We start from the raw sequence: 24,613 nt of genomic DNA on the forward strand, positions 1-24,613 counted from the left end.
AAGTACTTGATCCTAAGGTTTATAACAACATGTTAACCCTGCAGCAGAAACGCCCCCTTTGGAGTCTTTCATGCCTTGAAAAAAAGAAAGTGTTGTTTGGGTTGTGATGCTTTACCCTGTCAGTTGTGAGGGTTCTTAAAAGGAAAAAAAATGCCTGAGAAATGCTGATTTTTTTCCCATGAATGTTCTGCAATAAAATAGGAAAAAAAAAAAAGAGAGAGAGAGAGAATCAGGTTCTGATTCTCATTGAAACCTTGAGAGAGAGAATCAGGTTCTGATTCTCATTGAAAACTTCCTTCACTGACTAAAAATGATTTTTGCAAGACAAGTGAATTGCAGACTTAACCTTCCCCAAGTCCACCTCCTTCCTTGGGCTCCCTGGCCACAAGCTGGCTTTTGTCCTCTCTTGTAGACGATGGTGACAGAAGTGCCTGGAACTTGACATTTATTGATGGGTAACTACAGAGCAAGGCTCCCCCTGAGCGGAATCCCTCTCCAGCACTTACTCCCACTCAGCGGGCGGCTCCTTCTCTCCCCCTAACTCCCCACACAGCCCATCCTGACCAAAGGGGGAGTTTTGTGTCCCAGTTTTTTTTTTTTTTTTTGCTGTACCATGCAGCATGTGGGACTTCCCTGAACAGGGATCAGACCCACATACCCTGCAGTGGAAGCTCGAAGGGCAGAATCTTAACCACGGAACCACCAGGGAAGTCCCATAATAATATTATTTAAATTTTAAATTTTTTTATTTAGTTGCATGGTATGCATTATTCTAGTTCCCTGACCGGGGATTGAACATGCGCCCCCTGCAGTGAAATCTTGGAGTCTTAAAAAGTCCTGTGTCCCAGTCCTGAAGTCTTCCTTGCTAAGGTAAAATACTCTCAGAAAATATTTTCATTTTAGACAGGTTTTACAAAACCTGAGTGAGCAGAGGGACAAATTTTCTAACAACGTGATTTTACATTTCCTAGTGTTACTGCGGTGCTGGGAAACAAAAGCAACAGGGGCTCCCCCTGGGCACTCACTGGTTCTCCCCTGCCCTGAGTCATTCCCAACGTGGTGAACGTGGCCATGGGCAGTGGGCTGTGGGCAGTGGGCTGTCCACCTCAGGGCAGCCGCTGCCTTGCGTGTGTTGAGGCTGGGCCTCCGCAGAGGATGTCCAAGACCCTGAACGTGGTGTCCTAAGAGTGAACACTGGCTCCCCGTGGCCGGAATCCAGGGCCTGTGGCTCCCATCCAGGGGCGCCCTGATCCTTCTCGCCTTCTCTCCCGCTGTGCTTGAGGGGCCCGTGTTCAGACTTGCCTGTTCTGAGATGAATAGTGGGCACTGCTGAGAGGTGGGAGCTCCCCATTAATTAATAGGAAGAAGATGAAACAGGAACCCAGCTGGGAAGGAGCCGCTCACCTCCCGGAGCAGGAGTAAGGACGGGGGAGGGACGGGGCGGCCTGCCCGAGACGACGCGTGTTCTCAGGACGTGGGGGCCTGCCTGGTCTGGACTCACAAAAGGACACATGAGGTGACTCTCCCGGCACTCACTTGTCGGATGCCAGTAAAACCCGAGGTGGCCACCACCACGTCCCTGTCTGCAAAGGTCAGAGGCTGGGACGAGCTGCCGGACGCAGTCAGGCCCTGCACATGACTCTGTGCCTCTTAACTGGAGCATCCCCGAGACCCCGGCAGACACACGCGGGCCCACCCGCTGTCTGTGGCTCTCCCCTGGGACGCCGAGGCCCCAGCCCCGAGCAGCAGAGAGCTGGGGGCGGGGCGCCAGGGGAGACCCCACAACCTCAGCGCGGGTGCCGCGCGAGACGCCTTCCCGTCTTGGGGGCCAGTGGCCCTGAGATCCTGAGAGAAAGAAAGCCCAGGCGTTTGACCTCGCGACTTGTCAGAGTTTAAGAGCACCCTGTCAGCCACGGGTGGGAGAGTTTGTCAGAAGCACGTGAAAAGGTTGTGGCAGAAAAGCTATGAGGTGTCAGTGCTGAGGCAGTCCCCTGAGAGCAGAGTCCAGGGAGCCAGGGCGCTGGGGGTGGACTCCCCTCACAAACAGAGACACAGGCTTCCTACCACAATGCGTCTCCAGATGTGACCCTATTTGGAAATAGGTTTCTAGAGAGGGTCAAATTAAAATGAGGTCAGTGAGACAGCCCCAGTCCTGTAATGACTGATGCCCTAGCACCAAGGGGACGTTTGGACACAGCCCACTCGGGGAGAACACGGGGCGGGGGGAAGATGAAGATGTCCATCTACAAGCCAAGGAGAGACCCCAGAGCAGAGTCTCCCTCAGGCCCCTCAGGAGGAGCTGACCCCGCTGACACCCGGAATCTAGACTCCAGCCTTTAGAACTGGGGTTAGGGAAGACACACAGCCCTGGGCTGATCCCCGGGTGCTCTCTGCATGGCCCTCTGCTTTGGGAGGTCCCTGCATTCCTCTGGGTGACTAGAAGGAGGCCGGGCACAGTCCAGATTTCTCCTAACCCACCCACCCTGGCTCCTCTGCCCCGGGTCTATCACTCTGACACTCTGGCCTCTGGGCCTCTAAGAACCAGTTACTAAAAATATCTAACCTAAAAATCTTTTCTTTCCCTTTTTTTTTTTCTTTTTCAGTCGTCCAGCCATGTCTGACTCTTTGCAACCCCATGGACCATAGCCCACCAGTCTCTTCTGTCCGTGGGATTCTCCAGTTAATGCTGGAGTGGGTTGCCATTCCCTTCTCCAGGAGATCCTCCTGACCTGGGGACCAAACTCAGGTCTCCTGCACTGCAGGAAGATTCTTTTTTTTTTTTTAGGGAAGATTCTTTACCATCTGAGCCAACAGGGAAGCCCAACCTAAAAATATGCTAACCTAAAAAAGTTACTGGACCAAGACCCTGCTTTTGTGCAACAGGTCAGGATCGCCACGTTCCTAAGATGCAATTTGCTGGAGCAGTGGTGTCCAGAGCTGGGGGTGGGGTGGGGCCTAAAGCAATATTTGAAATAGTGTCTACGCAGCTAGGAACTTGAAGTACATTTTATGGGTAAATTGGTACACAGGCTACGGAGCTCTCTCTCTTCCACACAAGCCTCATCTTCTCCCACTGAGCCTGCCTTGAAGTGCCAGGCCCGAGGTTCTTAGATGCCCTTACTGGGGGTGGTGAGGGGGCACCCCCGCCTTTGAACCCACCTCGTTAACCACACTGGCTGCTCCCGCCTCTTTCCCACAGCTCCTGCAGGGGTTGCCTGGCTAGAACAAGGGGATGTGTGTGTGCCGGGCGGGTTCTGAGAGTGTTTGTGCTGCAGGTGCGGGCTTGTTGGGCAAAGAGGTGCAGGAGGGGTGGGTGTGGCAGGGTGGGGACCAGGCTGGCACGCGTGAGCAGGCGGGGGAACGTTCGGCGGGTCTTCGAGTCCTTGGAACTGCCTCCCCCGCAGAATACTTGTGTCGTTTTTTTCCTTCACAGGATGTGTATTAAGCAGGCTGCAGCTGTGGGAACCAGACCTGCAATGGAACAGGTCCATGAAATGGCTTGTTTTGACATTTTGATGCCAAAGCCGGTGGTGGGACCATTCTAAGCCTGGGTTTAATTGGGAAGCATCCCCACTCCCCCACCCCACCCCCCCCATCCTGCAGAGGCCTCACCTTCTGGGGTGTAATTCTTCTCAGAAAACAGATTCAGGGCAGCAAGGAAGACCAGACCTGAGGGGGCCCTGAGGTGACTTCTCCCTGCCGGCTGGTGCGGGGAGGGAGAGGACTCTGAGGAACCAGGAAAAGGAGGGAAGAGAGGGGAGGGGAGGGCAGGCTCCTTTGGGCTTCAACCGTGCTGCTGTGACTCAAGCGAGGGTGACGCAATGCCTCCTCTGCCGACTTCCTGCTGTTGTAAGTCTGTGTGAATAATTCTGATAATGACCCTTTACTCAGCTGGGGTGGCTTCCAGATAAGCTGATTGCTGTCAGCTTATGTGCGGGCGCTCTGGGCTGTCATCTGACGTGATATCACACCCTGCTGTGACTGACTGCCCCGTGGGGCCTGGGCCTGGGGAGGAGTGATGAGACGAGGCCTGTCGGGGTGGGGAGAGGACCCCGTGGCCTGCCGGGCTGTCCCCTTCCTGTGGGCTCCGGGCCCTGAGGCCCTGAGGGCAGCTCTGGGCCTGCTGGCGGGCACAGGTTGCCAGGAGCAAGCTGGGCGGACGGGAGCCTCAGTCTTGAGGTGAGAGCTCCATGTCGTCTTTCTTGTCAGGGGCCTTGTTCATACAAGGGACCGTGGTGGTCACAGCAAGGAGGCGGGGCTGCAGTTTATCCTTGCATCCCGAAGTCACAGCGGGGGACCAAGGGCCCCCTGCTCCCAACACGGTGACTCTGTGTCGCCCTTCCCAACACCTCTTTCCTCCCTATCGGTAAAAGTCTGACCAAGGTCTTTGGGGTGCCACCCCACCACGTGTTCGGGGGCCTCTGCCCACCCTTCTGGCCCAGGGGGAGCAGGTAGCTCGCATTGGCCGTAAGAGCACCGCCCCCCCAGCACAGGGCCTGGTTCGGGCGCCTGCCATCGGGACACTCCCAGGGCTGCTGTCAGCCTGGGCGGGAGGGGTGCAAAGTGAGCAGGGTTTATCAAGCATGGCTGGGGGCACTTCTGTCAACCTGGGAGGAGAGGCTGACCAGGAATAAAAGCAACAGAGAGAAGGAGGGAGACCAGACAGACAGGCAGAAACTGTCTCCAGCATCCACCTCAGCATCCAGACCCAGCGTCGCTGGCAACTGAACACAGCTGTGTTGAAACCCCATTATTTTCAGGCTTATAAGCCAATAAGTTCTCACTCTTTCTCTCTCTCCTCCTGTTCCGGGTTGGGTTTCTGTCATCTGCACCTAACAGAATCATAAGCAAAATGCAAACTTTGTTGCCTCCAAAGGTGTAGCACAGAGTCCTCTTGGTCTCCCGGGGGCCTGGCTCTGCTCTCTGGGACAGGCTGGGGGCTGGGCCACCTCTCTCAGAGGGGCCAGTGGATCCGAGTCTGCCGCTACATTCCCGCTCATCTGTCTCTTCCCCTGATATCCTACTTTCTTTTTCTTCTTTCCTTTTCTCCTCCGTCTCTCTTGATTTTACCCATGATTTGAAAAGGTGCTGAACATTTTGTGTTGCCAGAAAGTAACCAAGGGCTGTAAAAATGATGGGGCACAAAGATGGAGCAGCAGCTGGCAGAGGCTCTCAGTGGCCAGTTCTGGACCAATTTGAGCGCCAGAATAGTGGAGGACATAGTGCATAATAGGCCGTTAGAAAATAGGGCTCTCTGAATCCGAGCCAGTGATAAAGAGATCAATGAATGAATGAGAAGGAAGGGCTTTCACCACAGCAGAGAGTCAAGTGCGCGCGTGCTAAGTTGCTTCAGTCATGTCTGACTCTGCGACCCTATGGTCTCGCAGAGTAGCCCACCAGGCTCCTCTGTCCATGGGATTCTCCAGGCAAGAATACTGGAGTGGGTTGCCATGCCCTCCTCCAGGCGATCTTTCCAACCCAGGGAACAAACTTGCTTTTCCTGTGGCTCCTGCATTGCAGGGGGATTCTTTACTGCTGAGCCATGGGGGAAGGCCAGAAAGTCAAGTACTGGTCAATAAATGTGAAAGAATTCATGGGTGAAAATATTTTTGAAAAGTTTTCATGTTGAAAAAGCATCATTTTTGAAGCATCATAATAAAAACTTAGGTTGTCAAGGATGGATATATGGATGCTAACTTCAGGGGAAGTTTTCTGAGAAGCAGCATGTTTTCATAGTCTCAGAGTATTTCCCCACAGATTGCCTATCAGCTGCCAAGGAAGGCAGAGTAACTACCCAGTGGAGACATAAGACCACGTCTTCATTAAAACTAATATCGGCGTTGAGAGCCAGGTGGATACCACATGCCTCCAGGACTCCCTGAGGAGTACACAACTTTGGGAGTCCCCCGAACTTCCCCGCATAAACAGATTCTAATCATGAGGAATCATCTGACAAACCCCAAAGGGGGACTGTTTTGGTTGTTTAGCTATTTAGTTGTGGTAAAAAAACACTAACATAAAATTTACCCTTTTAACCATTTTAAAGTGCACAGTGCAGTAGTATCAACTACATGCACATTGTGTAACAGATTTCCAGAACTTGTCATATGTATTTATCATTGGAGGACTCTCTTGCTCCCCTCCCTCAAAGCCTCTGGCAACTACATTCTTCTGTCTGTTTCTGAGTTTGACTTCTTTGCATACTTCATATGAATGGAATTATGCAGTATTTGCCCGGCTTATTTCACTTAGCACAACACCCTCAAAGTTTGCCCATACTCTAGCATGTGTCAGAATTTCTTTCTTTTTAAAGGCTGAATAATATTCCATTGTATATATATGTATATACTTCATTTTCTTTATCCATTCATGGCTGTTGATGGACATTTAAGTTGTTTCAACATTTTGGCTATTGTGAGTAATGCTGCTATGGACATGGGTGTGCAACTATTTTTACAGGATTGTATTTTCAATGTTTTAGTTATATCTGCAGAAGAGGGATTGCTGGATCATATGGTAGTTCTATTTTTAATTTTTTGAGGAAACTCCATCTGTTTTCCATAGTGGCTACATCATTTTACATCCCCACCAGCACTGTGTGAGAATTTCCTTTTCTCCACCTCCTCTCCGACATTTGTTGCTTTCTGGCTCTATGGGGGTTTCTGTTTTGCTTTGTTTGTTTTTTGATAGTGACCATCTTCATGGTATGGGGTGATATTTCATTGTGGTTTTGATTTGCATTTCCCTTATGTTTAGTATTGTTGAGCACCTTTTCATATGCTTATTGACCATTTGTATGTCTTCTTTGTAAAAATGTTTATTCAAGTCTTGTTCATTTTTTAATTGAATTTTTTGTTTTTTATTGTTGAATTTTGAGTTCTTTATATTCTGGATATTAGCCATTTACCAGTTATATGGTTTATAAATATTTTCTCCTTTTCTGTAGCTTGTCTCTTCATGCTTTGATTGTTTGGTTTCCTTTGCAGTGCAGAAGTTTTAAAGTTTGCTATAGTCCCATTTGTCTACTTTTGTTGCCTCTACTTTTGGTGTCATATCCAAGAAATCATTGCTAAATCCAGTCATGAAGCTTTTCCTCCATGTTATCTTTTAAGAGTTTCATGGCTTCAGGTCTTATATATGGTCTGTAATTCATTTTGAGTTAATATTTGTATGTGGTATAAGGTAAAGGTCCAACTTTATTCTTTTGAATGTGAATATCCAGTTTTCCTAACACCATTTGTTGAGGATACTATCTGTCTCCATTGTGGAGCCATAGTACACTTGTGGAAGACCAGTTGACCACATATAGGTCATTTCTGGGCTTTCTATTCTATTTCATTGGTCTATATGCCTGGCTTTATGCCAGCACTATACAGTTTTGGTTATTGTATTTTGTAATATGCTTTATTTTTCTTTCTCAAGATTGTTTTGGCTATTTGGGCTCCTTTGAGATTCCACATGAATTTCAAGTTTTTTTTTTCTATTTCTGCCAAAAAAAAAAAAAACCATTGAGATTTTGATAGGGATTTTACTGACTCCGAGATTGCTTTGACTAGTATAGACATTTTACTAATAAGTCTTCCCATTCATGAGTATTGAATGTTTTGCCATTTATTTGTGTCTTTAATTTCTCTAAACAATGTTTTGTTGTTTTCAGTGTCTTTCTTCTCCTTGGTTAAGTTTACTTCTAAGTACTTTATTCTTTTTGAATGCTATTGTAAATGGGATTGTTTTCTTAATTTCCTTTTCATATTATTCATTGTTAGTTTGTATAGAAACACAACTGAGTTTGTGTGTTGACTTTGTATCCTGCAACTTTCCTGAATTAATTTATTCTAAGTATTTTGTGGAATATTTAGGATTTTCGGCCTACAAACATTTTGTTATTTAGATAGGAACTGTATTCCTTAAAAACATTGATATTATAAAAGATAAAGAAAAATTATGGATGTAGTTCAGAATAAAGGAAACTAAATCAACATAAGAACTAAAAGCAATCCCTGATTCTAGATTGCATCCTATAATGGAGGGGAAATGCAATAAACAACATTACTGTGCCAATTCACAAAACTGGAGAACAGACGGTTGATTAGGTGAAAGAATCATATTAACGTTTAGTTTAGTGAAGTTATAACTCTGCTGTTGAATTTTATGCACAAAAGTGGCATTATTATTATGAAATACACGTTGAAGTGTTATGTAAGTGGCTTATATATATGTCACTTACTCTTCAAATAGTTCAGGAAAAAAAATAGAGAATGACCACAGTTAATAGAAGGGGCAAAAAGGTAAATCTAATGAGATTAAAAGAAATTAAATGATGCTTGCTCCTTGGAAGAAAAGCATGATCAACCTAGACAGCATATTAAAAAGCAGAGCCATTACTTTGCTGACAAAGGTCCATCTAGTCAAAGCTATGGTTTTTCCAGTAGACATGTATGGATGTGAGAGTTGGACTATAAAGAAAGCTGAGCGCCGAAGAATTGATGCTTTTGAACTGTGGTGTTGAAGAAGACTCTTGAGAGTCCCTTGGACAGCAAGGAGATCAAATCAGTCAATCTTAAAGGAAATCAGTCCTGAATGTTCATTGGAAGGACTGATGTTGAAGCTGAAACTCCAGTACTTTGGCCACATGATGTTAAGAACTGATTCCTTAGAAAAGCCCCTGATGCTGGGAAAGATCAAAGGCAGGAGGAAAGGGGGATGACAGAGGATGAGATGGTTGGATGGCATCACTGACTCAATGGACATGAGTTTGAGCAAACTCCGGGAGTTGGTAATGGACGAGGAAGCCTGGTGTGCTGCAGTCTATGGGGTCGCAAAGAGTCGGGCATGACTGAGCAACTGAACTGAACTGAATGAAATGCTGTATGGGGGAATTGTTGTTGTTGCTTAGTTGCTAGGTTGTATCCAACTCTTCTGTGACCCCATGAACTATAGCCCGCCAGCCTGCTCTATCCAGGGGATTCCCAGGCAAGAATAGTGGAGTGGGTTGCCATTTTCTTCTGCAAGGGATCTTTCCAACCTAGGATCAAACTCACGTCTCCTGCATTGACAGATAGGTTCTTTACCACTGAGCCACCAGGGTACTATTCCCATTTTGAAAACTTCTCTGTAGGTTTGGAATTATTTCCAGATTGTTGTTGGTTTTAGGATGCTGGCATCTGGTGCAGGGCTCTCTTGCTTGCCTGGAGACAAGGCTCCCACCAGCCAAGCACTTGGCTGGATCACTTTGCTGGATGACCCCTTGTGTCCCACCAGGCCCTGCTGTAACTACAAGAGCAGCACATGAGACATCTTTCCACATGGGTTGGTAGTTTTGTCAAGTGGAACATAATCCTTCCAAATCAAGAGGATTATTTTGGATAAGCCATTAAAATTATTAATTAAGATGTTAGTGTCTGATTGCCTTTATTCTTGTTTAGAAGAATTTTCTCAGAGCCTGGGTGCACTGACCTCCTCTCCTGGCTCCCCTGTTGAATCCGTATCACTCTCCATTTCTGCCTATACCAAAGGGACCCTCTAAAGGAGGCCATGAGGTTTAAGAGAAGAGACATTTTAAGGCTCCTCAGAATTAGTGAGGTGAAAGTTGCTCAGTCATGACCAACTCTTTGCTCAGAGTTAAGAAGACACCGAGTGTTTTGGACTGAATATTTTTGGAGCCTTCTAGTGTGTGCAAGGCAACTTGGTAAGATGTGGCTATGTCCTCACACAACTTACAATCTAAAGTAAGAAAGCAAGAGAACACACAAAAATGAGGTAATCGTAGAAGTTGGTTGTCGGAGTTCCCTACATGAGAATCTATTAGGTAGTGGAGATTAATTGATTTATTAAGGGAAGACTGTAAGGATTCTGAATATTCAGAAAAGAAAAGGATCCTTGTTGATCAGAGTCACGGAGACTTTACAGAATGAAGAGGTGGACTGAGCTGGAAGAATGGGTAGGATCTGAACAAAGAAGAGAGGTTTCCAAGAGAGAGCCCCAGTGCAGCCTGTGGAGCTGAGTATGCTCAGGACGATTTGAAGCAGTGACTGGACCCGTTTGTCAGAAGTTGGGGGTTTGGAATTAAAGATAAATTTCTTTCAGTAAAATAGCTCCCCGATGGCTCAGTTGGTAAAGAGCCTGCCTGCAATGCGGGAGACCTGGGTTCAATCCCTGGGTCAGGAAGACCCCCTGGAGAAGGAAGTGGCAACCCACTCCAGCATTCTTGCCTGGAGAATCCATGGACAGAGGAGCCTGGTGGGCTACAGTCCACGGGGTCGCAGAGGGTCAGACACGACTGAGCGAGTGACACTAACAATTCTCTCAGTAAATCAGTAATCAATCTCCAGAGCACTGAATCCCAGCAACTTGGACTTTGTGGTGATGGAGAATCAAAGAAAAGGCTTTGGAGCAGAGTCTGGGGGTAGGAGGCACCCTTCAGAAGTGACTGACGACGAGAGCTCCCTTGTTGAGCACCCACTGTATTTCAGGTCCTTTCTGAACTTGCCTTTGAGCCTCACAGAAACTCTGCAAGGTGGACAGAGGCACACTGGCAGGAAGAGCCACAGTTCCTGGGAAAGGCGAGTACTCTGCCTCGGTACAGATACCGGTAGGAAGGGGAGAGCCTGGGGTCAACTCAAGGAGTAGCAGACTTCAGAGTGAGCTCTCTCCTTGACAGCCTTTCCCCTCCCTGTCATTGAAATAAGGGCATTGGGGCCATAAAGTGTGAACCAGGCAGTAGCAATGGTCATGGAAGGAAAAACAAAGATGTGGGGAAAACGTGAAGGAAATACTGACAAGACAGGGCGAACAGTTAAGTTTAGGAGGTGACAGAAATGGAAGTGAAATTAATTTTCATTTTTTATTTCTTTTTTCTTTTTTCAGTGTGAGATTTTAGGTTCCCAACCAGGGATTGAACCTGCACTCCTGCAGTGGAGGTGTGGAGTCTTACCCACTGGACTTCCACTGGACCTCCAGAGAAGCCCCCGTTTTGTTTTTCAAGTGAGAAGTGACTGCTAATACTCTGCCAGCTATTTGGAGAAAGGGAATAAATGATCACAATATTGCCTCTGTACTGAAAAACATTAAGGTCTAGTATAAGATGTTATAAATGTACATAAATATGTATAATACGGGAAGGGTTGGATAAATGCTATGTGGGGAAAAGTTACAAAGTGCTGTGGCTGGTTAGAAGGGAGGACAACCTAGGCAGTAACATCAAGTATTCATTGAAGAGAATATATTTGATCTAGATTTTAAGAAAGTTGGTGATGGACAGGGAAGCCTGGCATGCTGCAGTCCATGGGGTTGCAAAGAGTCGGACACAACTGACTGACTGAACTTAGACTTTAAGAAATGGGTACAGCTTTCCCTGGCCCAGGGAAGCGAAAGTGAGGCTTTTCCAGGTCAGGGTTTCTCAGCCTTGGCACTATTCACATTTTGAGTCTGGATATTTCTTTGCTGTTGGGGCTGTCCTGTCATTATAGGACATTGAACAGCATCTCTGGTTTCCAGCCACTGGATATCCCTCCCAGTGGTGACAACCAAAATGTCTCTAGACATTGCTGCATTTCTTCTGGAGGGCAAAGTCGACTTTGGTGAGAATCACTATTCTAGTCTCAGAGGATGATGTTAGGAAGGGAGTATGTTTGGGGAATAAAGGAACATCTGTATCAGCCTGTTTCAAAATGTGTTCCTGGGAACATTAGTGTCTAGTGAGATAAGTGATGGTCCCTTAAATAGGGTTCATGGTCAAATAGCATTGAGAAATAGCACATACTTTTCCCCTCAATTGGAAATTCACAGTGTATATTAGAATAGTAAAGGCTTTGAGAATTGTGCAGGAAAGCTCTTTGACATTGGTTACATTTAACTATCAAAGAACTTAAAAAAAAATCAACAAACAAGTACTAACCTCCTGAAGGGTACTATTGTATTGCAGGACACAGCTTGAAAAATGATAGCATATTTGACTGAAACATACAGGATATGAAAGATTTACAGCTGGAAAAGATTTAGAGCTGATGCTGGGAAAGATTGAAGGCAGGAGGAGAAGGGGACAACAGAGGATGAGATAGTTGGATGGCTTTACTAACTCGATGGACATGAGTTTGAGCAAGCTTCGGAAGTTGGTGATGGACAGGGAAGCCTGGTATGCTACAGTCCATGGGGTCGCAAAGAGTCGGATGTGACTGAGCGACTGAACTGAACTGAACTAAGAGCTGGAAAAATAGAGATAGATTCTAGAACTAGATTCAAAGAGTCTGGAACTCAGGTTAAGGTGTCTGAATTTCATTTAGTCCACAATAGGGAGGTAACCATCAGGAAGCATAATTAAATCTGTGCTTCAGTTATTCATTTATTCATTTAACATGTATTAAGCATCATTAGTCTAGTGGCATCAAACCAGCTAGACAAGATGTAGAAACAGGAATTAAACTACATTAAGTTATTGCAAAAGTAATAACTTAGAGTGGTGATGACCGAAGGAAGGGGCGTTTTGGAAAGTAACAGAACATAGTGTCAGATTTGTTGGAGGATGGAACAAGAAGATGAAGGAGCCAATGATGACTATAGAATTTTAGTTCTGAGTTACTAGGAGCTTCTTGGTACCTTTAACAGAGAGAGGATAGTCAAGAAAAACATTTGGGAAGAAACTCTTATTTTGGACATGCTGAATTTGAGGGGTTGGTAGGACATCCAGGGACAAACATTCAATAAGTAGCAGGAATTAAAAGTCAAGAGTAAAAATGGAACTGGAAATAAATTGGGGGGAAGTCACCTACCCTAAGGTAATAAAAAAAAAGTCGTGAATGTGAATGGGCCAGTGAAAGGGGGAAAGAGTGGGGAGAGAAGGAAAGAAGGAGATAGCTTAGAACAGAGACATGGCAAACATCTATACAGGATGGAAGGAGAATGCAAGGGACATGGAAGGGTCTGTCAGAGAAATAGGAGACACAAGAAAAAATGTCAGAGAAGCCAAGAAGAATCAAGAAGTACTTGATCATGTTATAGAAAAGTAAAAGAAGTTGAACACTGGGGTGAGGCCATTGGACTTAGGATTTAGGTCAAAGGAGGCTATTTTTTTTTTTTTGAACATTTATTGATTTTATTTTATTTATTTATTTATTTTGCTGTAAGTATGCACTGAATTTTCTTTTTTTTTTTCCATTTTTTTTTAATTAGTTGGAGGCTAATTACTTGACATTATTGTAGTGGTTTTTGTCATACATTGACATGAATCAGCCATGGATTTACATGTATTCCCTATCCCGATCCCCCCTCCCACCTCTCTCTCTACCTGATCCCTCTGGGTCTTCCCGGTGCACCAGGCCCGAGCACTTGTCTCATGCATCCAATCTGGGCTGATGATCTGTTTCACCCTAGATAATATACATGTTTCGATGCTGTTCTCTCGAAACATCCCACCCTCGCCTTCTCCCACAGAGTCCAAAAGTCTGTTCTGCACATCTGTGTCTGTTTTTCTGTTTTGCATATAGGGTTATCATTACCATCTTTCTAAATTCCATATATATGTGTTAGTATACTGTATTGGTCTTTATCTTTCTGGCTTACTTCACTCTGTATAATGGGCTCCAGTTTTTCATCCATCTCATTAGAACTGATTAAAATGATTCTTTTTAATGGCTCAGTAATATTCCATGGTGTATATGTACCACAGCTTCCTTATCCATTCATCTGCTGATGGGCATCTAGGTTGCTTCCATGTCCTGGCTATTATAAACAGTGCTGCGGATGAACATTGGGGTGCACGTGTCTCTTTCAGATCTGGTTTCCTCAGTGTGTATGCCCAGAAGTGGGATTGCTGGGTCATATGGCAGTTCTATTTCCAGTTTTTTAAGAAATCTCCACACTGTTTTCCATAGTGGCTGTACTAGTTTGCATTCCCACCAACAGTGTAAGAGGGTTCCCTTTTCTCCACACCCTCTCCAGCATTTATTGCTTGTAGACTTTTGGATAGCAGCCATCCTGACTGGCGTGTAATGGTACCTCATTGTGGTTTTGATTTGCATTTCTCTGATAATGAGTGATGTTGAGCATCTTTTCATGTGTTTGTTAGCCATCTGTATGTCTTCTTTGGAGAAATGTCTGTTTAGTTCTTTGGCCCATTTTTTGATTGGGTCATTTATTTTTCTGGAATTGAGCTGCAGGAGTTGCTTGTATATTTTTGAGATAATCCTTTGTTGCTTCATTTGCTATTATTTTCTCCCAATCTGAGGGCTGTCTTTTCACCTTGCTTATAGTTTCCTTTGTTGTGCAAAAGCTTTTAAGTTTCATTAGGCCCCATTTGTTTATTTTTGCTTTTATTTCCAATATTCTGGGAGGTGGGTCATAGAGGATCTGCTGTGATTTATGTCGGAGAGTGTTTTGCCTATGTTCTCCTCTAGGAGTTTTATAGTTTCTGGTCTTACATTTAGATCTTTAATCCATTTTGAGTTTATTTTTGTGTATGGTGTTAGAAAGTGTTCTAGTTTCATTCTTTTACAAGTGGTTGACCAGTTTTCCCAGCACCACTTGTTAAAGAGGTTGTCTTTTTTCCATTGTATATCCTTGCCTCCTTTGTCGAAGATAAGGGTGTCCATAGGTTCGTGGATTTATCTCTGGGCTTTCAATTCTGTTCCATGATCTATATTTCTGTCTTGTGCCAGTACCATACTGTCTTGTAGCTTTGTAGTAGAGTCTTGAAGTAGGCAGGTTGATTCCTCCAGTTCCATTTTCTTTCTCAAGATTACTTTGGCTATTCAAGGTTTTTTGTATTCCATACAAATTGTGAAATTATTTGTTCTAGTCTGTGAAAAATACCATTGGTAGCTTGATAGGGATATTGAATCTATAGATTGCTTGGGTAGTATAGCCATTTGACAATATTGATTCTTCCAAATCATGAACACGGTATATGTCTCCATCTGTTTGTGTCCTCTTTGATTTCTTTTCAGTGTTTATAGTTTTCTATGTATAGGTCTTTTTTTCTTTAGGTAGATTTCTCCTAAGTATTTTATTCTTTGTTTGCAATGGTGAATGGGTATTGTTTCCTTAATTTCTCTTTCTGTTTCTCATTGTTAGTGTATAGGAATGCAAGAGATTTCTGTGTGTTAATTTTATATCCTGCAACTTTACTATATTCGTTGATTAGCTCTAGTAATTTTCTGGTAGAGTCTTTAGGGTTTTCTATGTAGAGGATCATGTCATCTGCAAACAGTGAGAGTTTCACTTCTTCTTTTCCTATCTGGATTCCAAAGGAGGCTATTAAAAAGAGTTTCTGTAGAGTGATGATGACAGAAGCTAAATTTCAAGGGATGAATCAATGCCCAGGAAGCTGAGACAAGATTTTTTGAACAGTTTGCCATTCTGACCACTTAGAAATAGGAGTCACTGAAGGTAACAGGATTGAAGCAAGAATTGTTTGTTTTGAGATGGGGAGATTTGAGTGAATTCAATGACAAAAAATAAGAAACCAGAGGAGATGAAGAGATTCAGGAAAAGAAGAGTAATTATTGGTAGGCAAGGCTTAGAAGGGCTTCCCTGGTGACTCAGTGGTAAAGAATCTGCCTGCAATGTGGAAACTTGGGTTTGATCCCTGGGTTGGGAAGATCCCTTGGAGAAGGGAATGGCAACCCACTCCAGTATTCTTGCCTGGAAAATCCTATGGATAGAGGAGCCTGGTGGGCTAAAGTCCATGGGGTCGCAAAGAGCTGGACATGACTGAGCAACTAACACTTCACTTCAAGGCTTAGGAAGAGTCAATTGAGTTAAGATTTTGTCAGAGATTCTTTGACAAAACAGGAGAGATGTGTCTTCTGAGTCAGGAGTAAAGGAGGAAAAGGAAAAGATAGATAAGACAGACAAGTCTTGAGGTGGAGACATCAATGAATTCAAACCTTAATACATTCAGAGATCTAGGTCATCAGCTATAATGAGGGAGGCAGGAATAGGGTCGAACATTTGAAAAGATAGGAAATAGCAGTAATGCAGAATATGAACAAATTAAAAAGAAATGGCTAAAATGTTATCCAAGCTAGAATGAGATCTAAAATTTGCTACAAGGACTTACAGATGACCCACTTAGTATAATTTAGTGCCTTTCTTCAGGAATGCTGAGAAAAAAAGTGAACAGAGCAAGAGATCAGTAACAAAAAATATAGTTCCTCAATATGACCGTATTCCAAGAGGCAATCTCAAAGGAACTGGAAAATATTTTAGCTTGATGATAATGAAAATATTATATAATAAAACACGTGGAATGCAGTTAAAGTCATTTTTAGGGAAAAATGTGTCATCTTTAAAGGAGTAGCTTAGAAGATAATATTTGAAGAGTAAAGAAGACTAAAGATTAATGATCTATCCAGATCATCTATAGATCAACTTCTCAAATTAATAAATAAATTAAGCAAATCTATTTGAAACAAGGTTAATACACAAAATAAATTATATTTCTAAATATCCACTATAAATAATTAGAAAATTAAATTAAAAACATCTCATTTAAATAGAATTTAAAAATCAAATTATTGGAAATAATTTTAACAAAAGGTGTGCAAGATGTCTATACAGAAACTATAAACATTATTTAGAGACAGTGAATAAAATCTAAATAAATGGAGGGATATGCCATGTTTGTGGATTGGAGCAAATAATATTGTAAAGATATCAATTTCCTTGAGATCCATAGATTCAATATAAACCTTGAAAATATTCTGGAAGTATTTTTTTAAGACATGGAATTTGACAAGAATTTAAATTATATGTGGAAATACAAAGGGCCAAGGCCAAGAATAGCCAGAACAATGTTGAAGAACAAAGCTGAAAAACTCACCCTGATAACACAAATTATAATGCTAGGTAATTAAGACAGTGTGGTACTGGCATGAGAAAGAAAAAAAAAAAACCAGGAAAAAAAACAACAGATCAATGGACAGAATAGAGAAACTAGAAACAAACCAACACTTGATTTGTAACAAAGATGATACTGTAGTACAGTGGGGGGAAAAACCATCTTTTTAATAAGTGATTCTGGGTCAACGGATATCCTTATGGAGAAAACCTCTTCTTAATCTCTATCTCACATGATTAAAAAACCCACAAAACAAGAGCCCAGCTGGATTGTGGATCTAAATGTGAAAACTAAAACATTTATAGTTTTAGAAGATAACACAAGAGAATATTTTTGTGCTATTAAGATATGCTAAAATTTCTTAAATAGGACATTAAAGTCACTAGCCATAGATAAATTAGAGTACATGAAAATAAAGAACTTCTGTTCATCAAAAGATACCATTTGAAGGAGTGAAAAGGCAAGCCACAGGCTGAAAAAAGAAATGCAATATATATTTTTAACAAAGGGCTCATTCAGAATGAATGAAGAAGTCCTTTAAGTTACTGAGGGGGAAAAAAATGAAGAAAATGCTACAGAAAAATGGGCAAAGAACTTAGCATGCATATCACAAGAGAATATCCAAATGGCTAATACACATCTGAAAAGTTGGTTAACCTCATTATTCATCAGGGAAATGCAAATTTAAACTATAATTAGATACCACTTTTTACTCACCAGAATGGTTAGGTTAAACAACTAAATGTCAGTGAGGATATGGAGCAGCTAGAGAGATCTCATACACTGTTAGAAGGTGTGCAAATTAGTACAACTTCAGAAAACTGGCAGCATCTATTAAAGCTGAATACGTGGATACATTATGACCCAGAAATTCCATTCCTAGGTATATGTTTAACAGCCATGCATATATGTGTGCACATAAAGACATTAAAAAGTTTCATGGCAGTAGTAGTCATGGTAATAAGCAAATAAAAACAATTCAAAGTCCCTCAACATTAGACTGGATGAACTATAGGATATTATAAAACATTGAAAATTAATTAAATATTGTTCAATGCAATAAAAGGGATGATACAAAAATGATATTACATATATAATATATAACAAGAAGTCAGACACAAAATGATATGTTTTTAATGATTCAATTTATGCAAAGTTCAAAACAAAGGCAACCACTTCACAGCCATTAAGGTGACTACTATATTTTTTAAAAAAGCATAAAAATATAGGTGTTGGAGAAGATGTGAAGAAATTTAGACCTCTCATTCACTCTTGGTGGGTCGAAAGATAATGTAGTCACTATGGGAAATGTGGTGGTGGTTCTTCAAAAAATTGAAAATTGTATTGCTATATACTCCTTGGGAGAAAAGCTATGACAAACCTTCACAGCATATGAAAAAGCAGAGATGTTACTTTGCCAACAAAGGTCCATCTAGTCAAAGTTATGGTTTTTCCAGTAGTCATGTATGGATGTGAGAGTTGGACCATAAAGAAAGCTGAGTGTCGAAGAATTGATGCTTTTGAACTGTGGTGTTGGAGAGGACTCTTGAGAGTCCCTTGTACTGCAAGAAGGTCAAACCAGTCCATCCTAAAGGAAATCAGTCCTGAATATTCATTGGAAGGACTGACACTGAAGCTGAAGCTCCAATACTTTGGCCACCTGATGCAAAGAAATGACTCACTGGAAAAGACCCTGATGCTGGGAAAGATTGAAGACTGGAGGAGAAGGGGACGATAGAGGATGGGATGGTTGGATGGCATCACCAACTTTATGCATATAAGTTTGAGAGCTCCAGGAGTTGGTGATGGACAGGGAAGCCTGGCGTGCTACAGTCCATGAGCTTGCAAAGAGTCAGACATGACTGAGCGACTGAACTGAACTGATTACTATGTGATATAGCAATCCCACCTCTGGGAGAATTTAAAGCAAGGTGACAAAGAAATATGTGTATACCCATGTTCGTAGCAGCATTATTTGCAATAATAAGTGGAGGCAACCCAAGAGTTCATCAACAGAAGAATGATAAACAAAGTGTGGTATGTACATAGAATGGAATATTATTTAGCAGTATAAAGGAAGGAAATTCTGACATGTGCTAAATCTGATACAAGGCTAAATCTTGAAGACATTATGCTAAGTGAAATAAGCCAGCAAATGATACAAATATGTATGATTCCACTTCTGTGAGGTACCGAGGGTAGTCAAATTCACAGAGACAGGAAGTAGAATAGCTGGTTGCCAGGGACTATGGGTGGAGGGCAGAAAATGGAGAGTTATGGTTTAATGGGTATAGAGTTTTAATTTTAAAAGATGAAAAGAGTTCTGGAGATTGATTGTACAATAATGTGATTCTGAGCATTAACATTAGTGAATTGTATACTTAAAAATGGCTAAAATGGTAAATTACATACTATGTGTATTTTATCACAGTTTAAAATTTTTTAAATAAATAAAAGTAAAATGAACGTGGTGATTGAGATCAACACAGTGGTTACCTTTGGTGAACGACTAGTGACTGGAAGTCACAAGGGGAGATCTAGGGGTTCTGGGATGCTCTGTTTCCTGACCTGGGTAGTAAGAACATGAATGGTTTCACTCTTGAGAATCAATCAAATTATATACTTTGACTTGTGTACCTTTCTATATGCTTCAATCAAATCAACAACAGAAGTTACTTTAAAAATAAGTCAAAATAGAAGACCTAAGAATAGTCAAAGATTTGGGGAGAAAAAGATGGATAATGACTGGGTACTTACCTAATATCAAAATATATTATAAAACTATTAAAACAATGTGGTTAGTGGCACATAAGTAGATAATCAAATATATGGAAGAAGGTAAAGTCTAAAAACAGTCCCATGCAATAAATGAAAATTTAATATGTAATAAAGGAGACATTTCAAATCAAAAAGGGAAAAGATGAATCATTTGTAAATGATATGGAAGCAACTAGCAACTTACTTGTGTGTCAAGGAACTAGATCCTTACATAAAAGAACAAAATTACATAAAAGGAGAACTTTCGGTAGAACAAAGATTTATGTTTTTATTAGGAACCATACATACACTATAATAACAACCAAATCATGGTTATAATATTTTAAATCAGTTCTTCAAAATATTAGTAAATTTTACCTCGTTAAAAACAGCTTCTGTAACTACCAGAACCAAAAGACAAATTATTCTTTGTCTTTCTAAAACATTCTAAAAATATATGACAGTGAATTTCTAAGACATAAAGAGTTTTTACAATTGAAAAAAAAAAAGTAATAATACCCTTTTAGAAAAATGAACATGGGGAGCTATTTCATTTAAAAAAGGACATTGGGAGCTATTTCATTACAAAAAAAGGTATTCAGTATCATAAATTAGGAAAGCAATGCTATTTTATATGTACATATACATATATATATACATACACATATATATGGGTTCATCAGATTGGCAAAGTTTAAAAAGTATCTCAGAACCTGCTGTTGGCAAGTGTATGAGGAAATGGGCACCATTGTATTCTGATGAGATTCTAAACTGCAGGGCAGAATAATAACCTGTATCAACCTTTGATATAAACTTTCCCTTTGATTCAGTAACACAATTTCTAGAAATTCACCTTTAAGTAAATAATCAGCCAAATATCCAAAAGATGTCCATGGCAGTGTAACATATAACAGTGAAACACTAGAAGAAAACTAAGTGTATGTCAAATTGTTGTTGGCTAATAAATTATGATACAGTGTACAGTGGAATATAGTCAGCCCTCCATATCCATGGATTCCACATTCATGGATTCAATCATCTGGGATCAAAAATACTCAGGAAAAAAAGTTTCAAAAAGTTCCAAAGAACAAAACTTGAATTTGCTATGTAACAGGAAGTGTTTCCATAGCATTCACATTGCATTAGGTAGTAAAAGTAATCTGTGTGTGTGTGTGCTGTCTGCTCAGTAGTGTCCAGCTCTTCACGACCCCATGGACTGAAACTCATCAGGCTTCTCCGTCCAGGGGATTTCCCAGGCAAGAATACTGGAGCAGGTTGTCATTTACTTCTCTAGGGAATCTGCCCAACCCAGGGATCAAACCTGCATCTCTGTGTCCTGTGTCTCCTGCATTGGCAGGTGGATTCTTTCCCACTGTGCCACCTGGGAAGCCCATTATAAGTAATCTAGAGATACTTAAAAGTGTATGGGAAGACGAACTTAAGTTATATGCAAAATCTACACAGTTCTATATAAGCAACATGAGCATTGGGGGATTTTGGTATCCTGAGGGCAGGAATGTCTTGGAATCAAAGGACAACTCTATGAGGTAGTCTTGATAAATAGTTATATTTATTGTTGATCGCTAAAAAAGGCAGTTACATAAAAACAAGCATATTATCCCCTTGAGTAAATTTATTTCTAGGCATACAAACACACACATACACAAACACACACAAAGTTATCAGAAAAATGGTCACCAAATTGTAACAGTTGTTATCTCAGGGTGATAGAGTTCAGCTTTCGTTTTTAATAGTTCTCTCAATGTTTGAATTTGTTCGGTGAGTAATACATTATTTGTAATGATAAGAAAAACGATGCTATTCTTTTTTGAAAAATAAAAGGTCAAGGGACACTAATCTGGTCTATCTTAGTCACAGGAACCACTTTCACATTCTTGGGCTGCTTGCCTGTTTCCTTACTTGTCCTACTAACCTCCCATTGAAACTGCAAATCAGACTGAGAACTAAAGGCTGGGAGGGGTTCTTTGGAGTGTCACATCTCTGCTTGATTCACAGTGATCGGCACTGGAAGGCCTTCTCTGCACCAAGTACATCGCGAAGATCAAGGTGCCTTGCTTGTACTGAAATGCGTGCCTTCCGCCAGCAGCTGGTGGCTGGGCCTCTTCCCCAGTCCCCTCTGGAGCAGGGAAATAATGCCTGGAGGTTCCCTAGACTCCACTTGCTTTTTCTAGGTTCTGGAGAGCTGAGAGGTGGCTGGGAGATTTACATTTCACTAGGCCTCTCACTAGGGATCTAAGAGCTTGGTGCCCTAGACTGTGATTCACAAACTCTGGTGGCCCATGGATGCCAGGGCATGACTAGCTGGTTTGGATTTTAGGAGAGCTGTATGTTCTACCAATGGCAGATAGGCATCCCACCAAATGAAGTTTGAAATGTTGAGTGCTATCTCTAATCTCTCTTCCATCATGTTTACTAACCCTACAGAAACAGTCATAATTTTTATTTTAATCGACAGCTGGGAGATGGTAACTTCTAGCAAGCAAGAGAAGAAAGGAAACACTTAGGATTTGGGCTGCACAAGGTGATGCTTCCAAGATCCACACAGTTCCTATTCAGGATGGAGCACACCACTGAAAGAAGAATTTAAATAACTGGAAAATTTGACTTTTTCTCAAGTAGCTCCTGGTAGTATAGACATTTCAGTGACATACTGAATTTCCGGGATGTTTTCAAAGGGCAAAGTGTGATGAAATTTCCACCTTTTGTGATTACAGTTTTGAGAACTCGAGCTGCTCAAAGCATTGGCCCAGAGCCTCAAAAATGGGCACTGGGACCCACCTGCCAGTAGCCTTCTTCCGTGACCTACAAGCAAACACCTTTCCAAGGGGTGACCAGGAAGCCTGACAGGGTCACGTACATTGCCCCATGCCAACTCCCCCGTCTCCAGGGCACCTCCAGCTAATCTGAAAGCTTGATTATAAGCCAAGGGGAATGGTTATATAACTCTGAAAGTTTAAACTTGGGAACACACACACACATGTATCTAAACAAGAACCCAATTAAAAGGAGAAAACCATGGCACTGGATCCTGCTTCTCTAGTTTACTGATCTGTAAAGAAATAAAGATGTATTAATTGCTATATTTACTTGGCTACCCAATGGCCATGTCATCCAACTAATTAAAAGCTATGTACTTGCTGCATCCCAGAGCCTTTCACATGCAATCCCCTGCGTTCAAATAAAAACAAAAATTCTTGTAACTGTCCACTGTACTCATCTTTGCATTCCTTTTTCATGACCAGTTCTACGGCGTGCATCCCCCAGCCTAGGAGAATAAAGACGGCTCCTTCCCTGGAGTCTACTGTCTGGTCAGCAGGAAGCACCCTTCCCACGCACGGAGGCTGGAGGCAGGGCGTTCAGCGATGGCCTGGACCAGGGGCAAACAGAGAGAAGGGCCCAGGGCCGGGCCACATGACCCAGCCCCCAGAACCCAGCGTGGGGCTCTGTGCTCCTGTTTCTGTTGCCTCTTTTCTGCCAGGAAGCGCCACGGGGAGCTGCGGGGCCAGGGGGCCAGGAGGCAGTCCAGCGGCTGCAGGGCCGACAGGTTCCCAGGTGGCAGAGAGATGGAAAGGAAGTGCGCGCTCAGTTCTGAGACGGCAGACTAATCCCTGTGAGAACTGTTCACCGGGGAGACGAGGGCGGGCATCCAGGAGCCGGGCCTGGCGCTGTCCCAGGAGAAGGCTAATTCCACACCCCGCTCTGCCCTGCTCTGTGAAAGGGGGTCGCGGGCCTGTCAGGAGGCGGCTGGGAACCGGGGGAGGGGGCCACGTGCCGGGGCGCACCCCACCCCTCTTCCTCCAGAAACGTCCGGCCCCTGTCCCCCGCTGGCGCCAGGCCCTGGAAGGGCTGTCCCCCCACGCCTGGGGTTCTGTCTGTGAGACTCTGGAGGGAAGGCAGGGGGCTCAGCTCCGCGCTGATGGACAAATTTTGCTTTGACAACATGAGGGAAATAAGGACAATGCCGTGAGATTTCTCAAAACCTGAATGTATTCAATTTAAAGATCACTCTTCTTCTAATGCAGGGTCCAGCTTTGGGTTCTGATTCACATTACTGATGGTGTCAGTATATGGCCAATGTTGTTAATGTCTTTACTGGCTAACTTGTCCAGTTTTTTCTTTGATTTTCCTGGCGCATGAAAACCCAAACTTCAGAGGAGAAGAGCATCCCAGGGCATAGTGTTGTTGTTGTTTTGTGTTCTGTTTTTGCCTGTTCCTTATGTGAAGAAGAAAAGAGCTATATCTCATTTCATAGTATGAACACCTATCATTCATCTCGGTTAGTCATTCAACAGACATATAATAAGTATCTATGTTGGATACTTATTATATATTGGGAACATATAATATATTATATATAATATACTTTATATGGAATATATAATATATTCCAACATATATAATATATTATATGTTGGAAAGGGCTTCCCTGATGGCTCAGATGGTAAAGAATCCTCCTGCAATGCAGGGGACCTGGATTTGATCCCTGGGTTGGGAAAATCCCCTGAAGAAGCGAATGGCTCCCCACCCCAGTATTCTGGCCTGGAAAATCCCATGAACAGAGGAATCTGGCAGGCTACAGTCCATTGGGTTGCAAAGAGTTGGACATGACTGAGCGACTTGCACACGCATGCATATGTTGGAAAAAGACTTTGTCAAGATACAGTATTTACTTATAGGGGATCAATTTTGAATATTTTAGAAATAACATGAAGCAAAACAATTAAATGGTATCCTGTTTACCCACATTTAATCTCTGACATGCTTAACCGAAGCTTAGCCACTAACATTACACTGGCCAGCTGCTGTCAAGAAATTTTCTCTTTATTATGAACTCTAGTTATTTTTCTTAGCAATATTATTACTTAAGCAGTCATAAATTGAATCCTTCCCGACTTGAAGTGACCACAGCTGCTCTCATCGGCTCTCCTTTCAGTTGCCATCTAGACTTGCCATTCCACTTACCTAGCCTTGTAAGTGAATGTGGTGGACACTTCCAGAGAC

General features: G+C 42.6%; 1 long non-coding RNA gene across 2 annotated transcripts in view; it reads left to right on the top strand.

The window, feature by feature from the left end:
• LOC122451470 overlaps positions 1-24,613 on the top strand; it is an 85,149-nt gene that overhangs the window by 58,269 nt on the left and 2,267 nt on the right. Inside the window, exon 4 of one of the 2 annotated variants that reach the window (XR_006272414.1) lies at positions 10,867-12,039. The exons of the other annotated variant lie outside the window; for it this stretch is intronic. This is a non-coding gene — a long non-coding RNA (uncharacterized LOC122451470). Of the gene's footprint in view, positions 1-10,866; positions 12,040-24,613 lie in introns of those variants that run through there. 2 annotated transcript variants of the gene reach the window in all.

This window comes from Cervus canadensis, chromosome 1 (genome assembly GCF_019320065.1).
Source record: "Cervus canadensis isolate Bull #8, Minnesota chromosome 1, ASM1932006v1, whole genome shotgun sequence".
Classification (NCBI taxonomy): domain Eukaryota; kingdom Metazoa; phylum Chordata; class Mammalia; order Artiodactyla; family Cervidae; genus Cervus; species Cervus canadensis.